Raw genomic sequence first — 26482 nt, forward strand, 5'->3', positions numbered from 1 at the left:
TCTGTGGATCAGGATCTCCAAGGCTGAAAACAAAATTTAAAAAGATCTGTGCAATAAAGACTATGTAGAGTGGTCCATGACTATGGACCTTGAAGTAAGACAGATGTGGCCTGAAATCCATCCCTGATCTTACTCATTAAATGTGTCTGTGGGTAAGTTATTTCAGCATTCCGAGTCTCTGGTCTGATAGGGCTCTGCTTCAAACTGCTCTCACCCTGGACTGGACACAAGTTGATGGAATAATCTCTGCCTGAAATGTTGATGCCTGAAACTGTCCTGGTTTTAGCACTAAAAATCTCACAGGAAATTCTTCAATCTCAGGCAAATCAGAAAGGTTGGTCACCCTACAGAGAAGCAGAACAGATCACACATTGGCTCTTTTTTAAAAAAATTTTTTTTAATGTTTTATTTATTTCTGAGAGAGAGAGAGAGAGAGACAACAGACAGACAGACAGACAGCATGAGCAGGGGAGGGTCAGAGAGAAAGGGAGACACAGGATCTGAAACAGCCTCCAGGCTCTGAGCTGGCAGTCAGCACAGAGCCCGACGTGGGGCTCAAACCCACGAACCAGGAGATCATGACTTGAGCTGATGTCGGGTGCTTAACTGACTGAGCCACTCAGGCGCCCCCACATTGGTTCTTAAAGCAAAGAAAGCACAACACTTCAGTTGTTTTCAGTGACCCCAGCAAGTTATGTGGCCACAGAGACCTTCAAGGGATGGTGTAAAGGAAAAACTCAAGTTTTTTTTTCTTTCCTGAGTATGTGAAAAAAATCCCAGTTCTTCCCTAATATCTCTTTCTTCCCTGTGTATGCCCTTTACTCTCAGAGAACACTTCTGATACCTCTGGTCACCAAATATGTGGAGGTGATTTCCCCACCAACCAGTTCTCTGATGCCAGATGGATGTCCTACAATTTAATTCAACTCTTACCCTATCTACCTGGAGATAGCATCAGATCCCAAAGGCCCAGTCCCATGAGACTGCCTCCCCACTTCAGACTCTAGTCACAAACCCAGGTTGCCACCTGTGCTTCTGACCAACCGGCTATAGAATGGAGGTTTTATCGATGGAATGGAAAAAGACAGTTTCAAGTGACATATCGGATAAAGGGCTAGTATCCAAAATCTATAAGGAACTCACCAAACTCCACACCCGAAAAACAAATAATCCAGTGAAGAAATGGGCAGAAGACATGAACAGACACTTCTCCAAACAGGACATCCAGATGGCCAACAGACACATGAAACAATGCTCAGTGTCCCTCATCATCAGGGAAACACAAATCAAAACCACACTGAGATACCACCTCACGCCGGTCAGAGTGGCTAAAATGAACAAATCAGGAGACTGTAGATGCTGGCGAGGATGTGGAGAAACGGGCATCCTCCTATACTACTGGTGGGAATGTAAACTGGTGCAGCCCCTCTGGAAAACGGTGTGGAGCTTCCTCAAAAAATTAACACTAGAACTCCCCTATGACAGCAATAGCACTGCTAGGAATTTACCCAAGGGATACAGGAGTGCTGATGCATAGGGGCACATGTGCCCCAATGTTCATAGCAGCACTCTCAACAATAGCCAAAACATGGAAAGAGCCTAAATGTCCATCAACGGACAAATGGATTAAGAAGATATGGTTTATCTATACAACAGAATACTACATGGCAATGAGAAAGAATGAAATCTGGCCATGTGTAGCAAAGTGGATGGTACTCAAGAGTGTTATGCTAAGTGAAATAAGTCAGGCAGAGAAGGACAGATACCATATGTTTTCACTCATATGTGGAATGGAAGAAACTTAACAGAGAACCATGGGAGAGGGCAAGGGGGAAAATAGTTAATGAGATGGAGGGAGGTAAACCATAAAAGACTCTTAAATACTGAGAACAAACTGAGGGTTGATGGGGGTGGGGGAAGGGGAAAATGGGTGATGGGCATGGAGGAGGGCACTTGTTGGGATGAGCACTGGGTGTTATATGGCAACCAACTTGACAATAAACTATAAAAAAAAAGAATGGAGTTTACAATGACCCCCTCTGTGGGTTCAATTAATTTGTTAGAGTGGCTCACAGAACTGAGGGAAACGTTTACTTACATTTGCCAGTTTATAATAATAGGATATGATAAGGGATGCAGATGAAATCCAAATGGAAGAGATGCGTAGGGCAAAGTATGTGGGAAGGGGTGTGGAGATTCCATGCCCTCTCCAGGTATGCCACTCTCCCAGTACCCCCACGTGTTCACTAACCTGGTAGCTCTCTGAACCCAGTTCTTCTTGGGTTTTTATAAAGGCTTCATTACATAGGCATGATTGATTACATCATTGGCCATTAGAGATGGATTCAACTTCCTGGCCTTGTCCTCTCCTCAGAGTTTGGGGGTAGGGCACATGGAACTGAAAGTTCCAACCCTCCAATCACATGGTTGACTCTCCTGTCAGCCAGCCCCCAATCTTATGTAAGGTCCAAAAGTCACCTCATTAACATAGCAAGAGATACCTCTGTAGCTAGCATCACATAGGAAATGCCAGGGGTTTTGGGAGCTGTGAGTCAGAAACTATAGACAAAGACCAGATACATATGAGAAATCTATTTTAGGCATCCCAATGACCAAATATATATTACTTATAAATCACAATATCACAGGTGGGGATGTGCTGTCCCCAGTACATCAGAGGGAGGACACCTGGACATGTCTGGTTGCCAGCTCTTATGACCACCACACCTGCTTCGACCTTTCCTCCCCCATCTGGGTTTACAGTCTTCCTCGGGTGACATTCAGCTCTCTTACCTGATTCTAGCCCATTTATTGTCAATGGACTCTTGTTTCCCATGCTCTACTCCCAGAACAGCATTGGTCGTAAGTTGGGCGGTGGATGCCAAAGATGGAATCAGCCTCTTCTTCAAATGTAACTGTTCATCCATTTATTTATTAGTGGATTCATTTATTAGACAAATTCCAATTGAACACCTAGTGTGCTGGAGATATATTATGCGATATGATGTGAACTTCAGTACAAAATACTTGAGTCCAAGAAACAGTGACCTGCTAATATTAGGCTTTTACTATGCCATACATATAGATAGATCTCATTTCTTCTAATTTCAGTTATTTTGTGGGCAAGTTGATATTTTCTCTCCTGCCCCTTTTAACATTCACTAAAGGCTGCATTTATATAGACTCAAAGTAAATAACAAAGTAAATAACTTTAGTAAAAGTACTCAAACTAAGCTCATACCTGCTTAGCCAAAGAGCACTGCCCACCCATGGCTCTGCCTCCTGGGTTAGGTGCTGGGACTGGAGAAGGGACTAGGACTTAAAGTTGGGAAGTTGTGATGCTCTTATGTATTTGTGAATCCTTGCAGCTTGATTTTATGCTGTAAGCGTGCCATTATCCATTCCCAGATGCCAGTGGCTACTTCAAATGTCTAGGTCACAGTAGTTTGCCATCATCTGGGAACCTTGAAAAAACCCATGGTCAGGCCACACAGTGAATCAATTAGGTCAGAATCTTGGGTGGGCTAAGACTCAGACACTGATATTTTTTAACATTTCCCAGCTGAAACTCTAGGCCTAGGACTGTGGTTTTCACATTCTAACCTGTATCATAATCACCTGGAGGCTTCAGAGATTGCTGGGTCTCACCTCTGGAGTTTGTGATTCAATAGGTCTGGGGTAGGGCCGGAGGATTTGCATTTCTAACAAGTTCCCAGATAATGATGCTGCTGGTCTGGAGACCACAATTAGAGAACCACTGGTCTAGGAGACCCTCCGTATCCTTAACAACTGAGTAGAATGGGGATGGAACAGTGGTGAGGAGGCCTACTCTAGATTTTTATTACCTCCGGAGGATCTGTTCAGGGTGCATGGCAGACTCAGTTCTGCCTGAGAGTTATCTGTGTGATGGTGGTAAGACAAAATGACCTGTGTAGTTGTGAGGTTTAACTGCGACAAGGCACACAAAGCCCTTGGCATAGAAGTGACCACAAGCGAGCACTCAAACAATGCTAGCCCACAACACTAAACCATGTTTCCCCAGAAAACCAGAAATGAACCGGAACCTCAAAAGGGTGTGAAACCTCTGTACCTCAGAGCCTTTCTTCTTTTTTTGCTTCCTCTCAAACAATGATTGAAATCGTTATTGAAAAGGCAATAAACACTTATGATTCAAAATATGTATTTGTACAAAAAGGTGAGAAGTAATTTTGCCTCCCCCAGGACATCTCCAGTCCTCCTGTTCTGCTTATCAGAACAAGCCCCAGCTCCAATTTCTTATAGATGCCTCTAGAGATATTGTTGCAGATAAAACTGTAATTGTGTGTGTCCGTCCATTTCTTTAAAAAAAAATGATAGCATGCTACATATACTGTTTTACAATCTTTTTTGAGTATACGTAACTGTGCAAACTGTTCTTTTTTCACCCAAGATTGTATCTTGTGGATAGTTTCATATTAATGCATATAAACCTGCATTACTTTTTTTCTTGAGTCTGCATCATCCCATTGCAGTTAGGTAGCATAAATTACTTAACCAGTTTCCTATAAATAGATGTTTACTTTTTTCTTTTGTTACTATAGGCATTCAAACAACAAGTCAAACCAATCTATCAGATAAATTCATGAAGGTTAAATGGCTGGATTAAAGACATGTCCAGGGGTGCCTGGGTGGCTCACGTGGTGAAGTGTCAGACTTTGGCTCAGGTCATGATCTCATGGTTCGTGAGTTCAAGCCTTGCACTGGGCTCTACTCTCTACAGTTCAGAGCCTGGAGCCTGCTTCAGATTCTGTGTCTCCCTCTCTCTCTCTGCCCTTCCCCTGCTTGCATGCGTGCTCTCTCTCTCAAAAATAGATACTAAAAAAATTAAAAAATAAAGATCATGTCCAGTTTTAATTTTGACCTTAACTGCCAAATTCCCTAAGAATTACTAAGAGGGTGTACAGTGGCAGAATTCTGCTGCAGGCAGAATTGGGGTCAGCTGCTAGCTTAGCCACTTAACTAGCTGTGTAACCTGAGGTAGATCCTCTGTCCCTCTAACTTTGCCCCCCTTATCCTGCTTGCACTCTTCCTTCAAATAAAAACAAAACAAAAATAAGTAGGAAACCTTGGATTTGAATCCAGGTCTGCCTGATTCTATCCTACTTCCACAACCCAGCTGCTTGTCTCTTTACTCCAACAAAACTGTTCACTGAAAGAACACCAGTGGCCATTTGGTTGCTAAATCTAAAGATCTTTTCTTCCCATTCTTTGTTCTCAGCTCCTCTGTAGCATTTGAAACTGGTGACTTCCTCCTCTCTCTTGAAATGATCTGTTCTGCATCTGTTCTCCTCTAGAACCTTTGCCTCTCAACAACTGTCTCTCTTCTGGCTCTACTTCCTTCTCTCTTTCCCCACAGGAGTGTACCCTAAGCACTCATCGTAGGTCACCTTTTGCCTCAGTCTCTACCCCCTTTTGGTAATTTCATCCAATCTCCTGTTTTGCCATCTACTGGCATAACCTTGCAAGACACCTAAAATCTTTCTAGACCTGAGCTTTTCTCTCAAGGTCCACATTTCTAGCAGCCTCCTGGGCATCACTGCCTGATTGTCTCTACTTTAAACTCAATACGACAATGAATGAACTCACTGAATTTCTCTGTCCAGACTTACTAGGTCCTTTTACTTTCCCAAGCCAGAGACTTCTCTCCTGACTTGTCTTCCACATGCAATACATGTCAAGTTTAGTAAATTCTAACTACTCCAATATCTCACATCTCTTCTCTCCCTCAGTTTCCAATCACCTTTGCCTTCCTTACTATCAGTAAGGATTAGTACATTACGGATTTTACATTAGCACTCAGCAGATATCAACTATTGCCACACACTTATCTCTCTTCCTTCCAAGGCACGTCAAGCATGGTTGCCAACTCACTTGTGAATGCATGGTTGTGAGCACTTTTCTACTCAAAAACCTTCACTGGCTTCCTATGGCCCAAAGTTTAAACTCCAGACGCCACTGCCTGGTATATCCCCTGCATGTGACTCCAGCCTATCATCACTGCTCACTTTTTCACCATTCACTTTCCCTTCATGTGCCCTCACATCAGCTAAACTGAACTACTCTTTCTGTTATAAACCCTCCCCTTTCTCACTTCCTTTTCCCACCATCTTTGTCTGTAGTCCATCTTCGGGGAGTACTCTCCTTTTCCCCACCTCTTCATTGGCGAATACTACTTGTTCTTCAACGCTCAGTTACAATGCCACTTTCATAAAGCCATCAGTGAATGCTTTGCTCTACTTTGCCCCCCTAAAAAGTTTTGGCTCTAGCCTCTGAGGTTTTGTAGCTCTTTATTTAGACCTCTGACACACTTAACATTTCCTTTTGTATTAAAGTTACTTATATTAACAACCGGCATCCCTTGTTAAAATCTTAATGCATTATTTCATTTAATCCTCCCAATGACTCTCTGAGGTAAGTGGCCATTATCACCACTTTGCAGGTTAGGAAAACAAAGGCATGGAGAGATTAAATAATTTATTCAAGAATGCATAAATGGTGAAGCCAGGGGTCAAATGAACAGAGGCCCAGAGCCCACTTCTCACGGTTATTATACAAGACTTGATTGTGGTTTGCTAGACAAGGAGATCTTGGATGACAAAAATCCTTGGGTGCTCCATCTTTGCATCTCCCAAAGTAGCTAATGACATTCACTGCACTTTAAAGATGGTTAGTGAAAAGAGGCACAGACTTGGTCAGATGTTCCCTTTCTCTCATCCATAGGTGGGTAAATTAGTGACGACAAGATGGGTGTTTGATACAAAGACTGCCGTTCCAAATACTGCATGTCCCTACTGAACCCCCCTCCTTGTTTCTTTTAGCTCCTTTTCTGTGTTCAGACTGTGGAGAAGACAGTGTTCTTGGGAAGGGTAGAAGGGACCTGTTTCTACACTGAGAAGACCTTACACAAGTTCTCTGGGGACGAGACTCCCTAAGCAGTTCTCAGGCAGCGGCCCTCTCTAGTTGGCAAAAGGCTACAGTTTGCAACCTCAGGCAATTCCAGAGAATGAACCTTTTCAAATGAAATAAACAGAGAGGAATGGGACCTTTTATTATCTCCAGATGGGACTGTGCAGCCTTGGAAGCTGTAGAAATAATTCTGTAATGCCTGGATCACACTTTTGTTATCTCCCAAAAGGAAAGAAAAGTTCCTTCCACTGAGAAGTGGTAAATTGTGTTAATTAAAAAGCCAACACGGATTAAATTCTGCAGATTGAATCTCCATACCCCCTCCATCCAAATTTTTCTGGTTTGCTTTATAGTTAACTTTGCCTTGCTTTCCCCCATTTAAAATAAGATATTAGGTTGAGTTGGAACACACATACACAATTGTAAAACTGCTGTTTATGAGTCATTACCCAAGACTTAGATGTTATTTTTAAAATGAGGATGAAATCTGGCAGTGAAATATCCTTTAGGGTATTATTAGAAAAGGAAATAAGACAAATATATCTATAGTGTTTTGTTTTTTTACCATTGGTGGCGGCCAGCTGGGCAGTCTATACATAGAAGGTATCCAATAAACATTTACTGAATGAATTCATACTAACAATTTGGGGCTATAACAATATAAAATGTAACTTTAAAATTGATGGTGCCACCTATTGGTGAAGATATAAAATGTAAAATGATCACTTACATAAGAAATTAATGTTTCCCAATCTTTTGTTACTTATTCCCACAGAGATTCTAAGAGATATTGAGGAGCTGAAAGGAATAGCTTGCTTGATCTACGCAGACAAGAAGCACTACTATTTATAGTTGACTTGCTCTCTACTGGACACCTATTAAAAGTTCAATATTTTGGAAGATGCTGGAGAAGTAAAGACATGGCCCTTGACTTCAAGGAGCGTCTTATCTAGTTGGAAAGAGAAGACCTACCTCCTGAAAACAATCCACAAATACAATAAAACAATAAACACCCTGACATTAAAATGCACAATGTTCATTCCATGCTCATGGTTATATCTTACATATTATAAAAGTATGGTAGTCATACTTTTTGGACAGTGAAGGAAGAAGTCTGTTTGCGTACCACTTACCTGAGGCCTAGCACACCACTGTCCCTGACACTTAATAGGTAATGACAAACACTACTGAATAATTGAATAATTCAGGTCTCATGGTTAAATACATATAGCTCATAGAATATTTTAAATTCAGACTGGCAAACAGATCAGAAAATACATGTGAACACGGGAAGTCCTATGGAGGAAGTGGGATTTGAGTTTTGTTCTGGAAAATTCCTCACGGAATTTATAATCTAATACAGATGAAACCATTGGTGCAGGCAGCCCTCTTGTAGTCATGGATTTGTATTTGAACTTGAGATTTCTGTAGTTTGGTATGCCAACTCACATTTTTCTCGTGAGTCAATGACTAGGTTTTTAGTCAATATTGGTGAATTCCAAAAGCAAAGGAGAAGAGGGCAGATGGCAGGTAGTTGCAAGACTGTAAACACATATTTTACTCCTAAAACCTTACTGGCAGGAGTAGTTCCTGGAATACACAGGTAGCCTAGTTAGGTTCCTCCAACTATGTGCTCTAATGTATTTCTATAATATTTGACAATATGTATCCAGAGTCTTAAAATGATCATAGCTTTTGATCTGGTACTTTTTCTTCAAAGAAAGTATGCTAAGGAAATAACCAGATATGTGAACAACTGCTTTCTGGAACAAAGGAAAAAGCTGTACTCAAAATGAAAACAGTTAAGTTTTTTGTTTTTTTAGTTAGGTTAAGTTTTGCTACAGATATAAGACAATTCTCCATGATCTTAAAAAATATGGCACAAAATTTGTATATGTTATTCCTGACTAGAAGGAATATAGGTTGTTTTGGTTTTACTCTATTGTAAGAAAATCTTTGAAATCTAGTGGGTGAAATTTAGCTCATCCATTCTGGTTATTTCCACTTTCATTGTCCATTGTCCTTGTAATTATTTTACAACATTGTAGAGAAAGAAATTAACATGTAGAAAATTGATAGTAATCCAAATATTTCCTGTTGTAGCTGTGTAAATGATTCCTATTAATGCAGTGCAAATGAATTTTGTCTAGTAGATAGATAATATAAATCTCCATAAATCAAATCTATTTGAACTGGTTATAACATCTTACTGGTTCCCTCATTAATTAATGAGTTAAATAAAATCTTTGATATGTGCTCATTTTATATTGATGAGTCATGATTTAACCTTTCTTGAAAGCTATCCTTTAACACTATATATTTTCTATGTTCTAGATTTTTTACAGTAAACATGGATTGCTAATTTAAAAAAAAAACTTTTTAAATTTTTTATTTAAAATTTTTTTAATGTTTTATTTATTTCTGAGAGAGAGAGAGAGAGAGAGAGCGAGCATGATCAGGGGAGGGTCAGAGAGAGAGGGAGTTACAGAATCTGAAGCAGGCTCCAGGCTCTGAGCTAGCTGTCAGCACAGAGCCAGATGTGGGGCTCGAACCCACGAACTGTGAGATCATGTGACCTGAGCCAAAGTTAGATGCTTAACCAACTGAGCCACCCAGGCGACCCTAAACAAGCTTTTAACATTCTAATTTAAGTATATATTCATGCATACATAGATTTACAGCTCAGTGAATTTTCACAAAATCTATACAACTATGTAATCTCTCAGATTAAGCAACACATCTTTACCATGAACATTGTTACCACCAACATCATTACCACCTCAGAGGTTTCCCTTGTGTCTCCCTCCTAGTCATTATCACCTCCCCACCAATTGGGTGAACAGTCCTGAATTCTATCATCAGAGATTCCTTTTGTCTGACTTTTTAACTTCACATAAATGCAATCACGTGATGTGTACTCATATGTGCCTGGCTTCCTTGACTCATTATTATGCTTGTGAGGTTTGTCCACGTTGTTGCATAAAGTTTTAGTTCCTTCATTCTCATTGCTGTGTCCTATTCCATTATGTGAATAGGTTACAAGTTATCTGTTCTGCTGATGAGCATTCAGATTGTTTCTGGTTTGGGCTATATGGTGAATAATGTGCCTGTGAACAGTTTTGTACATATTTTTTGGTGAAAATATGAATACATTTCTGCTGACAAGTGCATTCATTAGTTTAAAATCTGAAAAAATAAACCTAAACTACTATAAAAAGTCATGTTCCCTTTTTTCTCTACAGATCATTCCATCAGTATGAAATTCTTTCGATTAACAAATCCTTTTAAAATATATTCCAGAAGAATTAATCCTCATTCACGCCTTACTGTGAATTGCTATAATCTGATAAAGAAATCAACAGCTAGTGGAGAAGTTTCCCCTGGTGCTGGAGGGTGGGTGGAAACCTGCGTGAGGAAAAAGGAGTAGGAGATTTGGGTGTGACAGGAGGCAGCTGAGTGTTGGAACTTGAGGGGTGTGGCCGGGGAGGAGGCAGGATAGGGGAGATGTACTGACTTTTCCACTTACTCAAGGTCTTGGCTGTTTCCCTTTGAAAAGAATCACTACAACGATTATTACTGTGATTTATCTCTTTTAAATAGTTTAGTTGGCAAAGTGCTTTCATATCCATAACCTCGTTTGATCTCGCTCTCACAAGAAGCCTGGTATTTTCACAACTGTTCTTGTTTTAGATGCTTAAAGCTTAAAATTGTATACCACAGTTGGAGGGGTAAGTTAGGATTCCATTTCCTCTCACTGTGACCGGGTTCCATAAGCTGAGCACATCTAATTCATCCTCTCCAGATCAATTTGGTGTCTTCCTATTCAGTCCCCATCTCAGAAGCAGGGGAAGAGGGAGGAATTGAAGGTCAGGAGGAGCAGAAAATATCCCTCTGGCATCTTTTTTATTATCAAGTATCGTAGACGCTAAGGGGCGAGAAGCGTGGTATAGACTTGCAGAGTTTACACTCTGGCCTCCTGCAAGTGGGCACTGACTGGCCGAAGCCAGTGAGGTAGGGCGAAGTGGGTGATGGGGGAGGGTGGAGAACCAGGGTAGGTTCACCCCAGCAGGCTTGGTAGGGATGGGACATGGGACTAGTGGTGAGAATGGCACTGGGGCTGCCAAGCACAGCCTGAACCAGAAAGAACTGGAAAGAAATGTTAGCATATTTTAAGTTTTGGGTGAAATGGTTCAAAGAACGGTATGTCCTAGACAAGTTGTATTGAGCTTGGGGGTGAGGGTGGGTATTAGGTAAGTGGTTTAGCAGCAAGTCTGAGATCTTGGAGGTGAGGAACAAAGAGGCCCAGGTTGGGGTGTGGTCAGGCATCTCAGTGAATCTGAGGAGAGAGACCTTCATCTCAAGAAGGATTTTCAGAACTTTTATCTGGACTTGGAGCTGTTTGAGATTCCTCAAATATGGTTCAGCTGAGCTTACTGTAAAGCACTCCCCCTAGTCCCAACATCAGATGATAGGGGAGGTGGCTGTGGTGCAGGCCTCCTGTGGACAGCCAGGCAGAATGGGATTCACCTGAAACCCCCTGTGTCCTTTTGCTTCAATGCCCTGAAAAAGGATTAAGACTGATCCGTGCCAACCCTGTCAATGGGTTCACTCTAACTTGGCAAGCAAATTGTTGTTGACAGTTCTAGGTGTATGTTTTCTTAGAAATGGATTCTATGCAAGAAAAATGAGATTCTTGTTGCCATGTTAACAAGTAAACAAATTACAAAATGCTAAAGGGGAACATGAAAACGTTTCCAGGCTTCTCACTGGGCTCGTCTGCTACCTCCCACACTAAAAAAGGCCAAAAACTTTGCTATAGAGTGTTTTATCCTTTTCCTAAAATATATATTTTGAAGCCTAAGGCACCTTGGGACCCCAGCGTTATATACCCATAAGAAGCCTCTCACTTAATATGCAAAATCGAGTGTTTTCCATTTTAAATCCATTAAAATAAAGGAGTGCAGGAGATTAAAGTGTTTTGCATCACAGAATAGGGATTCAAACTGGATCCTTAACTTGTGATTAGGTATCTATCCAAGTATGTGTCCTCCACAGAGAACACAGTTTTGGAGTCTCACTTTCTACAGACCTGAACCATTAGCCCTGCAAACTGGTCAGGCTATCAGTTTGGACAGATTTCATCAGGGCTTGGCCCCCTGACAGAGCAGGCGGTGCTCAGCGGCTTCTTCCTCTCGAACTTCTAAAGTATCCAAAGGATTTGGCAATCCCACAGGCCTCTAAGATAAGTGCTTGATTGCCCTTCCAGGATTTCAAAGTTGTTCTTTAGGGACAGCCCAGCCCTGATTGCTCAATTTTGTAGGCAGAAGCAACAGATTAATCATCGGTATGTGAGTTCCTCTTCTACGCCGTTTGAAGTTCCTCGGATGACTTTTTAATTTATATACTAAAGTAGTAGCCCCTTTAATGTTTCTGCTACAGATGGCATTCTCTATGTACATTTCTAACCTCCCCCCCCCCAAAAAAAACCAATTTTCCTACTGATGAATATAAATTTGAGTTTCTTAAAATTTCATGAAGACCATTGAGGGGGCAGTTACATATACCATTGACCCAGATTGTGGTTGAATGAGTCTGGTAAGGCATAAAATTGGAATGCTATAGCATCTTATTACTAAAAAACAGTGCTCCATTTGGGGTGGCAGGAGGAAAGGAGCTCTTCAAGTTGGATCACAAAATCTGTTGCCTTTGGGATAAAGGAGCCACTGGATGGCCACCAGCCAGGGGAAGGTGGGATGAGAGCACTGGGTACTGTCACAATTTTTTCTCAAATGCAGTTTCCTTATTAAAAAGGAAGACTTTCTCATATTTCAAATAGAAAGTATGACAAAAGAAAGAGGGGAGGAAACAAACAAACAAAAACACCTTACTACCACCATTGATTACTAATTTCTACAGTAGCTTTCCACAGTTTTGGGAATTAACTTCTAAATTCAGGGAGGAATAATTACCCTTGAAAATACCCTCAGTCAGTGATGGAACAGAATGTTGCTTCCTCAGTGGAGTAGCTAATGAAGTAGGTGTGTTTATAAGTCACATTATTTAAATGCAAACAAACAAACAAACATAAAAGGTTCTGTTAACACTAGAATCACACTCAGCATGACTAGATACTCAACGCATGAAAAGTGCATGAGGCCAGGAATGGATCAAATTTCTATTACTTCCTTCATATTTACTTTGGGTTAAGTTCAAGCTAACTGAAAGGAAGGCAAGGCAGAAACCACCGTACCATTTAAAAGGTTCTTACTTGTTCTCCTCTCCTTGTTTTCTTCTCCCTTTTTCCTCTTTCCTTTATTCTTTTTCGTTTACCACCAACCCTACTTAGTTTAGGTGAATCCTAGCTAAGGTAAATGCGAAATGTGATGCTACTGTATTAATACGTTTGTATCTATCCTTCAATAATTGTGAAAATTACAAAAATGCATACATATTAATGAAAACATTCAAATAGTACAGAGTATGTCCCGTCTCATTACTTGCCATTCTTTGCACTCTGAGAGAAGCAACAATGCCCAGTGCGCAGGATTGGGAATGAAGCTGGGGGGGGGGGGGGNTTTAGTGGGGTGCGTGCTCTCTCTCTCAAAATAAATAAATAAACTTTAAAATTAAAAAAAAAAAGTGCACCTGGGTGTCTCAGGTTGGTTAACCATCCAGCTTTGGCTCACGTCATGATCTCACAGTTTGTGAGTTTGAGACCTGCATCAGGTTCTGCACTCTTAGTGCAGCTCTTAGTGTAGAGCCTGCTTGGGATTCTCTCTCCCCCTCTCCTCTGCCCCTCCGCCACTTGCACATGTGCTCTCTCTCTCTCAAAATAAATAAATAAACTTAAAATAAAATAAATAATTTTAGTGGGATTTGGAGAGCAAGAGGGGATTATATTATTACATGCATATGCTCAGTCTACTATCTTGAATCAAAAGCCCTTTAAGAGCTTTTAAAATCATGCTTATGTTCACACATTTTTTTTATTTTACAAAATTGGAACTATTGAGTACATATTGGTTGTCACCTGATTTTGTCCTTAATAAATTTTAGAAATCTTATCACATTAATAAATATTTAACTATAACATTACATTAAATACAATTAGTACACATATATGGATGTACTTAATGAAACTCTTATTCTTGGATATGTAGTTGTTTTTACTATTCCTGTATGGTGCATATCGCTTCAGTGTATCCTAGGTAGTTTCACTATAAATATCTTTGCTGGAAACATTTTCACTGCATAGCTAATTGACGGTAAGGCAATTTTGTCATAAAATAGAAAATAATGAAAAAGAAAAAAGGGATTGAAAAGGGCATAATGAAACATGAAAAAATTAATAAAATTATGTATTGATTTCTTCCTTCTTTAAGAGAAGTATCGATTTTCCAAATACTAGGGTGTATATTTGTAACTTAGCTTTGTCTTGGGTTGTGAAAGCTTTCTACATGGTTGTCCATTCTTCACCTATCATCACATGTCCTTTGATGGATGTTCCCAAGTTCCAAGGGAAATGTGGAAGAAAACGCTAACTCTGGAATGCATTTGTAACTGAGCTCTGTTATCATTGTATCTGATATGTGATCATTTCCTAGTAGTCTAGTGTGCAGTCTGGCTTTATGCTCTCTTATTTCACACTTCTAATAAGCTTTGTCACTGTATTTCCTAAAAGGGCAATATATGTATTTATCATCTACCATCTTAAGACCACTATGTTTACTCATCACTCTTCAGACCATTATGAGAGCTAGCTAAGATTTATATAATACAAAAATGGAAATGTTGCCAATGGAGAAATGAAATCAAGCCATCAACCAATTATTTTATCTTTCATGGCAAAATGCCTTACAGCCAATTATTACAGGGCAAAAATGTTGGTGGCAAAGATGTCTTCAGCAAAGATGCTTATGGCAAAAAAGCCTGGACATGGTTGAGATGATCTGCCTGGTAGCTCAATCTTTGCATATATGCTTAATTATTTCTTTTCTCTCTCTCTCCTGTCTCTCATTTTCTCTTTTTTGAGAGAGAGAGAGAGAGAGAGAGAATACACAAGTGCCAGTGGGGAAGGAGCAAAGACAGGAGAGAGAATCTTAAGCAGGCACCAGGCCCAGTGCAGGGTCTGAACTCAAAATGGTGAGATCACGACCTGAATGGAAATCAAGAACCTGATGCTCAACCGAATGAACTCCCCAGGCACCCCAATTTCTAAAGATAGAGTTCTGAAATTGAAATTGCTCCCCAAGAGATATGTGCATTTTTAAAGCCTTTGAATATACTGGGTATTTACAGTTTTTACATCTTAACTGTGTACTCTAAGAAGCTAACAATGAATTTAGCTTATTTTTTAGGGTGGGACACTATTTAAACTTTTTTCATGTCAAGATCTGCCTCATCTTCCAAAATAGGGAGTTCCCAGCTCTAAGCTTGTGGGAGTAGAAGTATGATCCACCTTCTTCCAAAAACTGGAGTGAGTCATTTATCAGCTTTCTTTTCTCCACCCTTATACATCCCATCCTTTTTTTTTTTTTTTTAAAGAGGTAGAATTCAGCCTAAGGATTCCATTGGATTGGAATTAGAAAGAGTTATCTGTTCTACGTCATTCTTGGTTCCAGAATGGACTTTATCTCATCTCTTAAAACAGTATTCTTAAGATAAACTCTTATCTAAAGGCTAATTTAAGGTATCTTAACCAATTTAACAAAGTAAAATGAAATCTCCACAAGTCTATGAAACTATTAGCAATAAAAATGGCTATTTCAGAAAATAATGACCCTTTCTCACTCTCGGCCATCTTGGCTGAGGCTCTTGGTTGGGGCCGTCCCACACCTAAGGCAGGAAGATGGTGGCCACAAAGAAGACAAAAAAGTCACTGGAGTTGATCGACTCTGGGCTTTGCTTTGTTATGGAAAGTGGAAAGTATGTGCTGGGGTACAAGCAGACTCTGAACATGGTCAGACATGGCAAAGCAGAACTGGTCATTCTCACCAACAACTGCCCAGCCTTGAGGAAATCTGAAATATTGTGGCCGTTTGGCCACAAATAGCGGGGCAGTAATGTTAAATTGGGCACAACATGTGGGAAATACTACAGAGTATGCACAGTGGCTATCACTGTGATTGTGTTATCATTAGAAGCATGCCAGAGCAGACTGGTGGAGAGTAAATCACATGAAATTTTTCTTTAATAAAACCTGCCAGAGCTTGTTTAAAAAAAAAAAAAAAGAACTTGCAATGGACAGTTATTTTGGTGATAAGATTAATGTCAATTCTGATAGCTGGGAAGACGGTCCATCTCATTTGTGTTCCTTTCCCTTTGAACTCTGGATGGCTTTCACAGACTGTCTGGGGACATGAAGAAAATTCAGCACAGGGGACAGCACACACACACATACACCACCACTCACATTCCTCCTTCTGTTTTTCCTGCTATTGCAGTACAGCCCACCATCATGAAAGGCTAGCAATGCTTTTAAAATATGTAATGTGGCCATTATGACTAGCCAGGGCATTTTCTAGGTTAAAAAGCAAAGGAAATATAAAAATGAATTTTCAAAATCTGTAGTGGTATATATTGTTTTTAAATTTCATAGAGCACTTTCACATATCTCTTTTGACCTTATAATATTCTTTTTTTTTTTTAATGTTTTATTTATTTCTAGGAGAGAGAGAGAGACAGCGTGAACAGGGGAGGGTCAGAGACAGAGGGAGACACAGACTGTGAAACAGGCTCCAGATTCTGAGCTGGCCGTCAGCACAGAGCCCGACGTGGGGCTCGAACCCATGAACCGCGAGATCATGACCTAAGCGAAAGTCGGACGCTCAACCGACTAAACCACACAGGCGCCCCAACTCAGGTCATGATCTTACAGTGCGTGGGTTCAAGCCCCAGCACGTTGGGCTCTCTGCTGTCAGCACTGAGTCCACTTCAGATACCTTGTCCCTCCCCCACCCTGCTCCTCTGCCACACACACTCTCTCCCTCCCAAAAATAAATAAAAACATTTTTAAAAATGAAATAAAATAAAGGTCAGGCCCCCCTGACCTTATAATATTCTTGTTAAGTAGGTATTAAAACCCCTTTTTGGGGCACCTGGGTGGCTTAGTCGGTTAAGCGTCCGACTTTCGCTTAGGTCATGATCTCGCGGTTCATGGGTTCGAGCCCCGCGTCGGGCTCTTTGCTGACTGCTAGCTCAGAGCCTGGAGCCTGTTTCACAGTCTGTGTCTCCCTCTCTCTCTGACCCTCCCCTGTTCACGCTGTCTCTCTCTCTCTCTCCTAGAAATAAATAAAACATTAAAAAAATAAATAAATAAAACCCCTTTTCACAAATAACAAAACTGAGGTGGATGGAGGCTTAAAAATTCCTCAGGACAAAGTTTAAAGCTATCTTCCATTTTCGTACTCTCCCCTTCCTGCAGGTTCTGTGCTCAGGGATCTCATCCTACTGACATTGCTCTTCATCTGAGAAGAAAGCAATAACATGAACTGATCACTCTTTGGGATTGGGAATTTTATGTTTCTTCTTATGAAGCCCTGACATTCTGCTTTCCATCAGGATCATGGACTATTTGAGCAGGCTCCTGATCAAAACCCACATGACGGAGGGGAGAGAATGGTTCTGAGTTTCCTTTCCCTACGATTAAACTCAAGGTCACAGAAGTACAGAGTAAAATGTACCAGTAAAACTAGTTCTCACAGTGGGCCATCTTTACATTCAGCTAATTGGGGATTACTTATGAGATAAATAAGTGTAATTAGAATTTTGTAAAACACTTCTGTAAAGTCTAAAATGGTTTCTACCAGAGAGCTCTGTTTTTCCTAAAGTAGCTAGAAGCACTAATTTGCTTAAGTTGAGAATTGGTGTCCAGAATAAAACATCTCTTTCTGTCTAAGAATAGAGAAGATACCAGAAGTTTCCCTTTAAAGTGGCCAGGTTTAGGGGTGCTTGGGTGGCTCAGTAGATTAAGTGTCTGACTTGCACTCAAGGCATGATCTCACGGTTCATGAGTTTGAGCCCCTCATTGGGTTCTGTGCTAATAGCTCAGAGCATGGAGTCTGCTTTAGATTCTGTGTCTCTCTGTCTCTCTCTCTGTGCCTCTCCACCACTCATACTCTGTCTCCCTCTCTCTCTTTCAAAAATAAACATTGAAAAAATTAAAAAAAATCAATAAAGTGGCCAGGTTTACAAGTTAAGGTACCCAAGAAATGCAAAGAATTTAACATGGTTCATAATCAAAGAGTTTAACCAGATTGGATTCCAAATTTGTTTGGGGAGAACATGTTCATATTTTTCCATAAAGAGCTTATATTTAGTGGTTAGGTTCCAGATTCATCCCTAAAACCTATCAAAACTACACTGACTCTGTAATAGCACTTTCAATTTCCTGAAGATTTCATCCTCATTTTAATTCCTATGGAAGCCTTGAGCGTATTAGAGAGATGGGAAATTGAGACTTGAGACCCACTGGACCCTGAGGAGGACTGTGGGTGGAGGTGGGCCCTTAGAGGTTCAGTAGTTCTTAAATGAGCATAAGAGAGTTATGCTATGACTGGGACATGACCCAGAGGAAAGAACCATCAAAAACAACAATAGCTGTTTATATGTTTGAGTCCCAAGTGTCAAACTAATGGTTAATGATTAAAGAGCTAAGGTTTCCTTCTAATTAAATTAAATTACATTTGTATTTCCTATGAAAGGGATTCTTGTATTTCTTTTGCCCATTCAGTCATCAGAATTTATGTTGAACATATAGCTGGTGCCTAGAAATACTTGCTTCATGAATTGAATAAGGAAATTAACTAAGATGACTGACGTGTCTTGGTGTGTTGGGTCTTCCAAAGATAAATTTGAAAGCAAGTGAAAATGATAGCAACGGGTTTGTCTAAGATCTGAGAGGCAGAGCAAGGATGAGAAAATGAATTATTAATGAGAATTCACACAAAAGAGTAAAGAGAATCAATCCACAGAGAAAGCTTTACCCCTAACAAGATACGAGAGCTTTGAACATATTACCTAACCTCAAAGTCCTCATCTATAAAATGTGGATAAAAATTGGAACCATCATATTGGATTATTCTGAGGATTAAATAGGACAATGCATATAGAGTAATTAGAGGAGTCCCTGGAAAATGGGAATTGCAAGAATCTAGAATAGCTGGCAGGTACATCTACACAGTTGGTTAGAACTCTAGGAGACCTAGAAACAACAGAAGCTTCTTAGATATAAAGGGGCCATGGGACACCTACAATATGTATCAGTCTTGGACATATCATTGTGAACTAATTAAGCACCAGCTAAGATGCCCATCCTGTTCTAGGGGCCAAGGCACTATGTAAGATCTTGGAACAGTGTAGTATGGTTTGGAAATGACCATTTCCAATGACTAGTGTTAATTTTCCTAATGGCCCAGAGATATTAGGGCATGGAATAGAACTTGAGTTGAATAATAAAAATAGTCATATTTCACAAGCCATTTCACCTGGTATTATTAGGGAACAAAAGATATATATAAATGTCAAAAGGAAAATCAAGGATTCAGGCACAAGGTAATTGAGAAGAATTTTGCTTTAGACATATTTTATTGTTCTAGTGGCCAGCTCATAATTTCTAGAGAAGGACCCTACAGGGAGAAGTTTGACTGTATGCAAGCTAGGGAACTGGTTTTAAAACCTCCTTTGTATAGTACCACATATCAGACTGAGACATCAATTGCTCTACATGAAAAAACAAACTGCAAGGCGGTGATTGTGTATATAAGCAGGGAGAGGTATAGCATTAAGGAACTTGTTCAACCCACTTGGGAGAACCCACTTTACTGAAGCCTTTTATTTATTTTTTCCCAGTATTATTGAGACATAACTGACATACATCATTGTTTAAGGTGTACAGCATGATGGTTAGACTTACAAATATTGTGAAATGATTACACAATAAGTTTAGTTAGCATTTATCATCTCATGTAGATATAATAAAAAGCAAAAAAAAAAAAAGGGAAGAAAGAAAGAAAGCTATTTTTCCTTGTGATGAGCCTCTTAAGATTTACTCTCTTTAAAATTTAAAATTTTTATATGCATCATACAGGGTGTTAACTATAGTCATCATGTTGTACATTACATTCCTAGTACTTATGATCCTATAACTAAATGAAAGTTTTTAGTTTTTGACCACCTTTCTCCAATTCCTCTCTCCACCTCCTCTGCCTCTGGTAACCACAAGTCTGATCTCTTTTTCTATGAGGTCTTTTTTTTTTTCTTATTTATTTATTTACTTACTTATTTATTTATTTATTTATTTATTTATTTTGAGAGGGAGGGAGGGAGAACACAAGCAGGGGAGGAGCAGAGAGAGAGGGAGAGAGAATCCCAAGCAGGCTCTGGGCTGTCAGCGCAAAGCCCGACATGGGGCTTGATCCCACAAACTGTGAGATCATGACCTGAGTCAAAATCAAGAGCTGGATTGCTCAATCAACTGAGCCACCCAGGTGCCACCCCCCACCTTTTTTTCTTTTTAAAGATGGCACATGTAAGGGAGATCATACAGTGTTTGTCTTTCTCTGACTTCTTTCTTTTTTGTTTATGTATTTTTGGGAGAGACGGAGTGTAAGCAGGGGAGAAGCAGAGAGAGAGGGAGACACAGAATCTGAAGCAGGCTCCAGGCTGAGCTGTCAGTATAGAGCCCAATGCGAGGCTTGAACTCACAAACCATGAGATCATGACTTGAGCTGGTCACATGCTTAACTGACTGAGCCATCCAGGCTTCCTGCTTCTCCAACTTATTTCACTTAGCATAGTGCCCTCTAGGTCCATCTGTATCTGTCACAAATGGTATGATTTCTCAGTTTTTGTGGCTGAATAATATTCCATTGTACATTTATACCACAACTTTTTAAAAAATCTATTCATCTGTTGATGGACTCTTAGGTTGTTTCCATGTCCCCAAACCATTTAGAACAATGGCCTGTATTTGACCACACCTTCTCAGATTGGGTAGTAAAACTACATTTCTTCACAAGTATACTGACATTCATATTTACCCACCAACCCTAACCCTGTTCTTCTTTTCACTTATTTGAAAGCAGATCAATTTTTGCTGCAATTTCTGAAAAAGAACACAGTGATCTGGCCACAGTAATAACATTCCAAGAGGCGGGGTAAGAAAGGAGAGCAAAGCAACTGCCTGAAGTGGATCCTTAACATTTGGGAAGGGTGGAATGTGGGAAATCACTATCAGATCACATTTGAAAAGAAATTCAGGAAAATTCACAATTTGGAGCTACCTATTTTACAGTATAAAAACTCACCGGCTTCACCGTGTCAGACATGGTCTCTTGGCACTCAGTATTTCACCACCTTCCATAGATACCTCATTCATATTCTGCAATATTACAGCCGATGGAAGGCTCAAAAACATATTTGCTTTTCTTTTTTTTTTAAGTTTTATTTATTTTGAGAGAGAGAGAGAGAGCACAAGCGAGCAGGGGGCAGGGCAGAGAGAGGGAGATCATGACCTGAGCTGAAATCAAGAGTTGGACACTTAACTGACTGAGCCACCCAGGCACCCCTTCCTTTCGTTACACACAAAAATCAATACCAGATGAACTGTAAATCTAAATGTGAACAGTAAAACCATAAAGTTTTCACAAAAAACATAAGAAAATACTGGAGTGATCTTGCAGTCAGTAAAGATTTCTTAAATTGGATACATACAAAATAAATGAGCCATAAAAGAAAGCCTCTGATAAACTGAACTACATCAACATTGTGAATGACTTATCAAAAGACACTACTGAAGGGATGGAAAAAACAAGCCACAGAATGGCAAAAGGTAGTCCAACAAAGGACTCACAGAATATAGAACTACAAAGAAGTAGTCAGACAAGGCAATAAGAAATTGGGTGAAAAACAGGTACTTCATAGAAGAGGATATCCAAATGGCCAACAAACACAGGAAAAGAAAAGGTGTTTCACTTGTTAGACATCAGGAAAATAAAACTAATACCACAGTACAATTTCAAAACGTTGCATTAGCGTTTCAACAGAATATCTAAAATGTAAAAGAAGAAAATACAAAGTTTTGGTTAGGATGCAGCACATCCATCACTTTGGAAAATTGTTTGCTAGTGTCCAATCAAGCTAAACATATGCATCCCCTATAATCCAGAAATCCACTCCTATATATCTAATTTCAGTGTATATATGTGTTCACCAGGTTCATAACAACACTATTTGTAATAACCCCCAAATAGAAATGACACAAATGTCCATGTGCAGTAAAGTATACAACCAATGTCATAGTTATCCAAAAGAATACAGTATAGCAATAAAAATGAAGATAGATTGCTATACACAAATGTATGAATCACACAATTATAATGTTGAGTGAAAAGAGCCAGTCACAAAAGAGTACATACTGCACTGTCCCACTTGGTATAAGGCTCGAAAACAGGCAAAACTGCCCTATGGTGTGAGAGACCAAGATTGCAGTTACCTTCTGGGAAGATAATGCCTAGAAATGAGTAGGAAGAAGGCTTGCTGGTAGGTAAGTAATTTCTAGTGTCAAATCTGGGTTATGGTTACATGGGTACATCTGCTTTTAAAAATTCATCAAGCTGTATTCGATGGTGATTTGTTCATTTTTCTGTGTGTATGTTATACTTCAATAAAAATTGACTTTGAAGGAGTGTTTGGGTGGCTCAGTCGATTAAGTGTCTGATTCTTGATCTCAGCTCAGGTCTTGATCTCTGGGTCATGAGTTCAAGCCCCCGTTGGCTCCAGTCTAGATGTAGAGCCCACTTTAAAAAATTGACTTTAGAAAACCCCAACAACTTTTCTTATATGTCTCTGCTAATGGGATTCTGTATTCAATTTAGATTTTGCCAGTCAGGTATAATGATGTGAGACTGGAAGGTAAAAGCAAAATGGAAGCTATTTTCCCTGCCTGTTAGTTTTACCTGTAAGTTTTTGATGAACATGTTACATGAGGTATGATTTTCAATGACCAGACTTTCTGTGCCTCTGCATTGACACCAATTCTATTGGTAAGAAGTGGCTGTGATACCAGCTGTCTGGTCTCCATAGGTTCCTGATCTCGAGTTGCTGTTGTGTGTGGTCTGACTTGGAAGCCAAAGGGCAGCCCTCTAACTTCTATTTTTCGAAGAAAAACATCTAATTCCTTGTGTTTTGTAAACATCTAATTCCTTGTGTTCAATACCTAGAGTGGTGTCTGCACTGAACCTCAGTTGATACATGAACTCATAACACAGCTGATAGACAATGTAGCAGGATCCAGACTGGTTTTAAAGATCTTTGAAAAAAGAAACTTCTGGGGCACCTGGGTGGCTCAGTTGGTTAAGCCTCCAACTTCAGCCCAGGTCATGATCTCACAGTTAGTGGGTTCAAGCCCCATACCAGGCTCTGTGCTGCCAGCTAGCTCAGAGCCTGGAGCCTCCTTCTGCTTCTGTATCTTCCTCTCTCTCTGGCCCTCCCCTGCTCATGCTGTCTGTCTCTGCCTCAGAAATAAAGAAAACATTAAAAATTAAAAAAAAAAAAAAAAAAAGAAATTTTCTTGGCAATCCTACCACCTAGGATCATCATTTTCATAAGATCTGCTTTATTTTTTTAAGTGTTTGTTTATTTTTGAGAGAGAGAGAGGGAGAGTGAATGGGGGAGAAGCAAGAGAGAAGGGGACAGAGGATACAAAGCAGCCTCTGTGCTGGTAGCAGAGAGCCCAATGGGGACTTGAATTCACAAATCATGAGATCATTACCTGAGCTGAAGTCAGACGTTTAACTGAGCCACCCAGGTACCCCATAAGATCTGCTTCAGAGCTAACCTAAATCCATTCTGATGCCTTGATATGCTGTTTTATGCTACCATTCAAAAATTATTCTTGGGGCGCCTGGGTGGCTTAGTGGGTTAAGCGACCAACTTTCGCTTAGGTCATGATCTCGCGGTTCGTGGGTTCGAGCCCCGCGTCGGGCTCTGTGCTGACTGCCAGCTCAGAGCCTGGAGCCTGTTTCAGTCTGTGACTCCCTCTCTCTCTGACCCTCCCCTGCTCACGCTGTCTCTCTCTCTCTCTCCTAGAGATAAATAAAAACCATTAAAAAAAATTAAAAAAAAATTGTTCTTAAAGTATCCTTTGTCCCTTCTTCACAAGCTAAATAATGCTAGTTCTCTGAACTTTTCTTTTTATGTTCTGCAGCTCTTTCCAGTTGCGGCTATTTCAATAATGTATTCACATAAGGACTGCCTATTCTGGTAGAATTATCTGTTGCTTTCTTTTTCTTTCTTTTTTAAATAATGGAATTATAATTTATATACATTATATTAGTTTCAGGTATACAATATAATGATTTATTATTTGTATATATTATGAAATGGTCACCACAATAACTCCAGTTAACATGTGTCACCATACATAGTTATAGAATTTTTTTTGTAGTAACTTTCAAGATTTATTCTCCTAGCAAATTTCAAATATGCAATACAATATTATTAACTATAGATAATGCTGTACATTATATCCCCATGATTTATTTATTTTATAGCTGAAAGTCTGTACCTTTTGACTCCCTTCACCCATTTCTCCTCTCACATCCCCCATCTCTGTGTTCTTCTATCTCAAGGTTGCTTTTGCTATTCAGGGTCTTTTATGTTTCCACACAAATTGTAGAATTTTTGTTCTATTTCTGTGAAAAATGCCATTGGAATTTTGATAGGGGTTACACTGAATCTGTACATTGTTTTGGGTAATATGGACATTTTAACAATATTAATCTTCCCATCCATAAGCATAGCATATCTTTCCATTTATTTGTGTCTTGTTACATTTCTTTCATCAATGTCTTATAGTTTTCAGTGTACAGGTCCTTCACTTCCTTGGTTAAATTTATTCCTAATTGTTTTTCTCTTTTTGATGCAATTGTAAATGAGATTGTTTTTTAAATTTCTCTTTCTGTTACTTTCTTACTAGCATACATAAACACAACAAACTTCTGTATTATTGATTTTGTATCCTGAAACTTCAATGACTTCATTTATTAGCTCTAACATTTTTTTGGGGGGCATCCTTAAGGTTTTCTCTATATATTATCATGCCATCTGCAAATAGTGATGGTTTTACTCTCACTTTCCAACTTGGATGCCTTTTCTTCTTCTTGACTAATTATTCTGGAGGATTTCCATTACTATGTTGAATAAAAGTGCTGAGAATGGGCATTCTTGTCTTATTCCTGATCTTAGAGGAAAAGCTTTCAGATTTTCACTGTTGAATATGATGTTAGCTGTGGGCTTATTATATATGACCTTTATTATGTTGAGGGATATTCCTGATACTCACTTTACTGAATCTTTTTTAAAGAATTTTTATCATAAATGGATATTGAATTTTGTCAAATGCTTTTCTGCATATATTGCAATGATATGATTTTCCCCTTAATTTTAAAAAGGTTTTTATTTAAATTCCAGTTAGTTAACACATGGTGTAACATTAGTTTCAGGTGTACAAATAGTAACTCAATACTTCCATATAACACCTGGTGTTCATCACAAACATACTCTTTAGTCCCCATCACCTATTTAACCCATTCCCTCCCCTCTGTAACCATGAGTTTGTTCTCTATAGTTAAGAGTCTATTTCTTCTCGGGGCATCTGGGTGGCTTATTCAGTTAAGCATCTGACTTAGGCTCAGATCATGATCTCACCGTTAGTGGGTTTGAACCCCACATTGTGTTCTGTGCTGACAGCTCAGAGCCTGGAGCTTTCTTCAGATTCTGTCTTCCTCTCTCTCTCTCTCTCTGCCCCTCCCCCATTTGTGCTCTGTCTATCTGTCTGTCTCTCCCTCAAAAAATGAATAAACATTCAAAAAATAAAAAAAGAGTCTGTTTCTTCTCCTTCATTTTAAAAATGTGATGTATCATGTTGATTGATTTGGAGATGTTAAACTATCCTTGTATCCTAGAATAAATCCCACTTGATCACAGTATATGAGCCTTTTAATGTATTGTTGAATTTAGTTTGCTAATATTTTCATGAGGAGTTTTGCATTTATGCCCATGGGGGATATTGACCTGTAATTTTCCTTTCTTGTGAGACCCAGAAATGTAAGGCCCCCCACCCCCCTGGCATCTAGAGCCAGACAATCAAAGAGTGCCTCCTGGGTGGTCGCTGCAAAAATTAGGTCACTGGATATAAAAACTGGGGCATCAGATGTGTGTAGAATCTCTCCTCTGGGAGATACTGGCACTCTGGAGAATGGCAGAGGGAGAGTGCAAAGATGGTGCTCACTAGTTTGAGGAATGCAGAGGTAAAATGCAAAGGTGGCACTTGCCAAAAAAAAGAGCAAACAAAGAAAAAAGAGAAAAGAAAGAAAAAGAAAAAAAAAAAGATGGCACTGTTAGTTTTAGCAAGGTGGAGGGAGAGTGTGCAAGATGGCACCCGCCTGCTTCCAACCATGGAGAGTATCCCAGCAGGCCCCTGTCCCTTAGACCAGTGCTTTAAAATTAGGAAATAAGTCTCTTTCACATAAAGTGT

At 39.7% G+C, this 26482-nt stretch overlaps 1 protein-coding gene and 1 pseudogene across 1 annotated transcript in view; one reads left to right on the forward strand and one right to left on the reverse strand.

The window, feature by feature from the left end:
- Positions 1-26482, reverse strand: part of NFE2L2 (NFE2 like bZIP transcription factor 2) — a 139480-nt gene that overhangs the window by 59400 nt on the left and 53598 nt on the right. The gene's annotated exons all lie outside the window — the stretch shown is intronic.
- Positions 15794-16116, forward strand: LOC144220869 (large ribosomal subunit protein eL30 pseudogene; annotated as a pseudogene).

Source organism: Crocuta crocuta, unplaced genomic scaffold (genome assembly GCF_008692635.1).
Source record: "Crocuta crocuta isolate KB4526 unplaced genomic scaffold, BGI_CrCroc_1.0 scaffold219, whole genome shotgun sequence".
Lineage (NCBI taxonomy): Eukaryota > Metazoa > Chordata > Mammalia > Carnivora > Hyaenidae > Crocuta > Crocuta crocuta.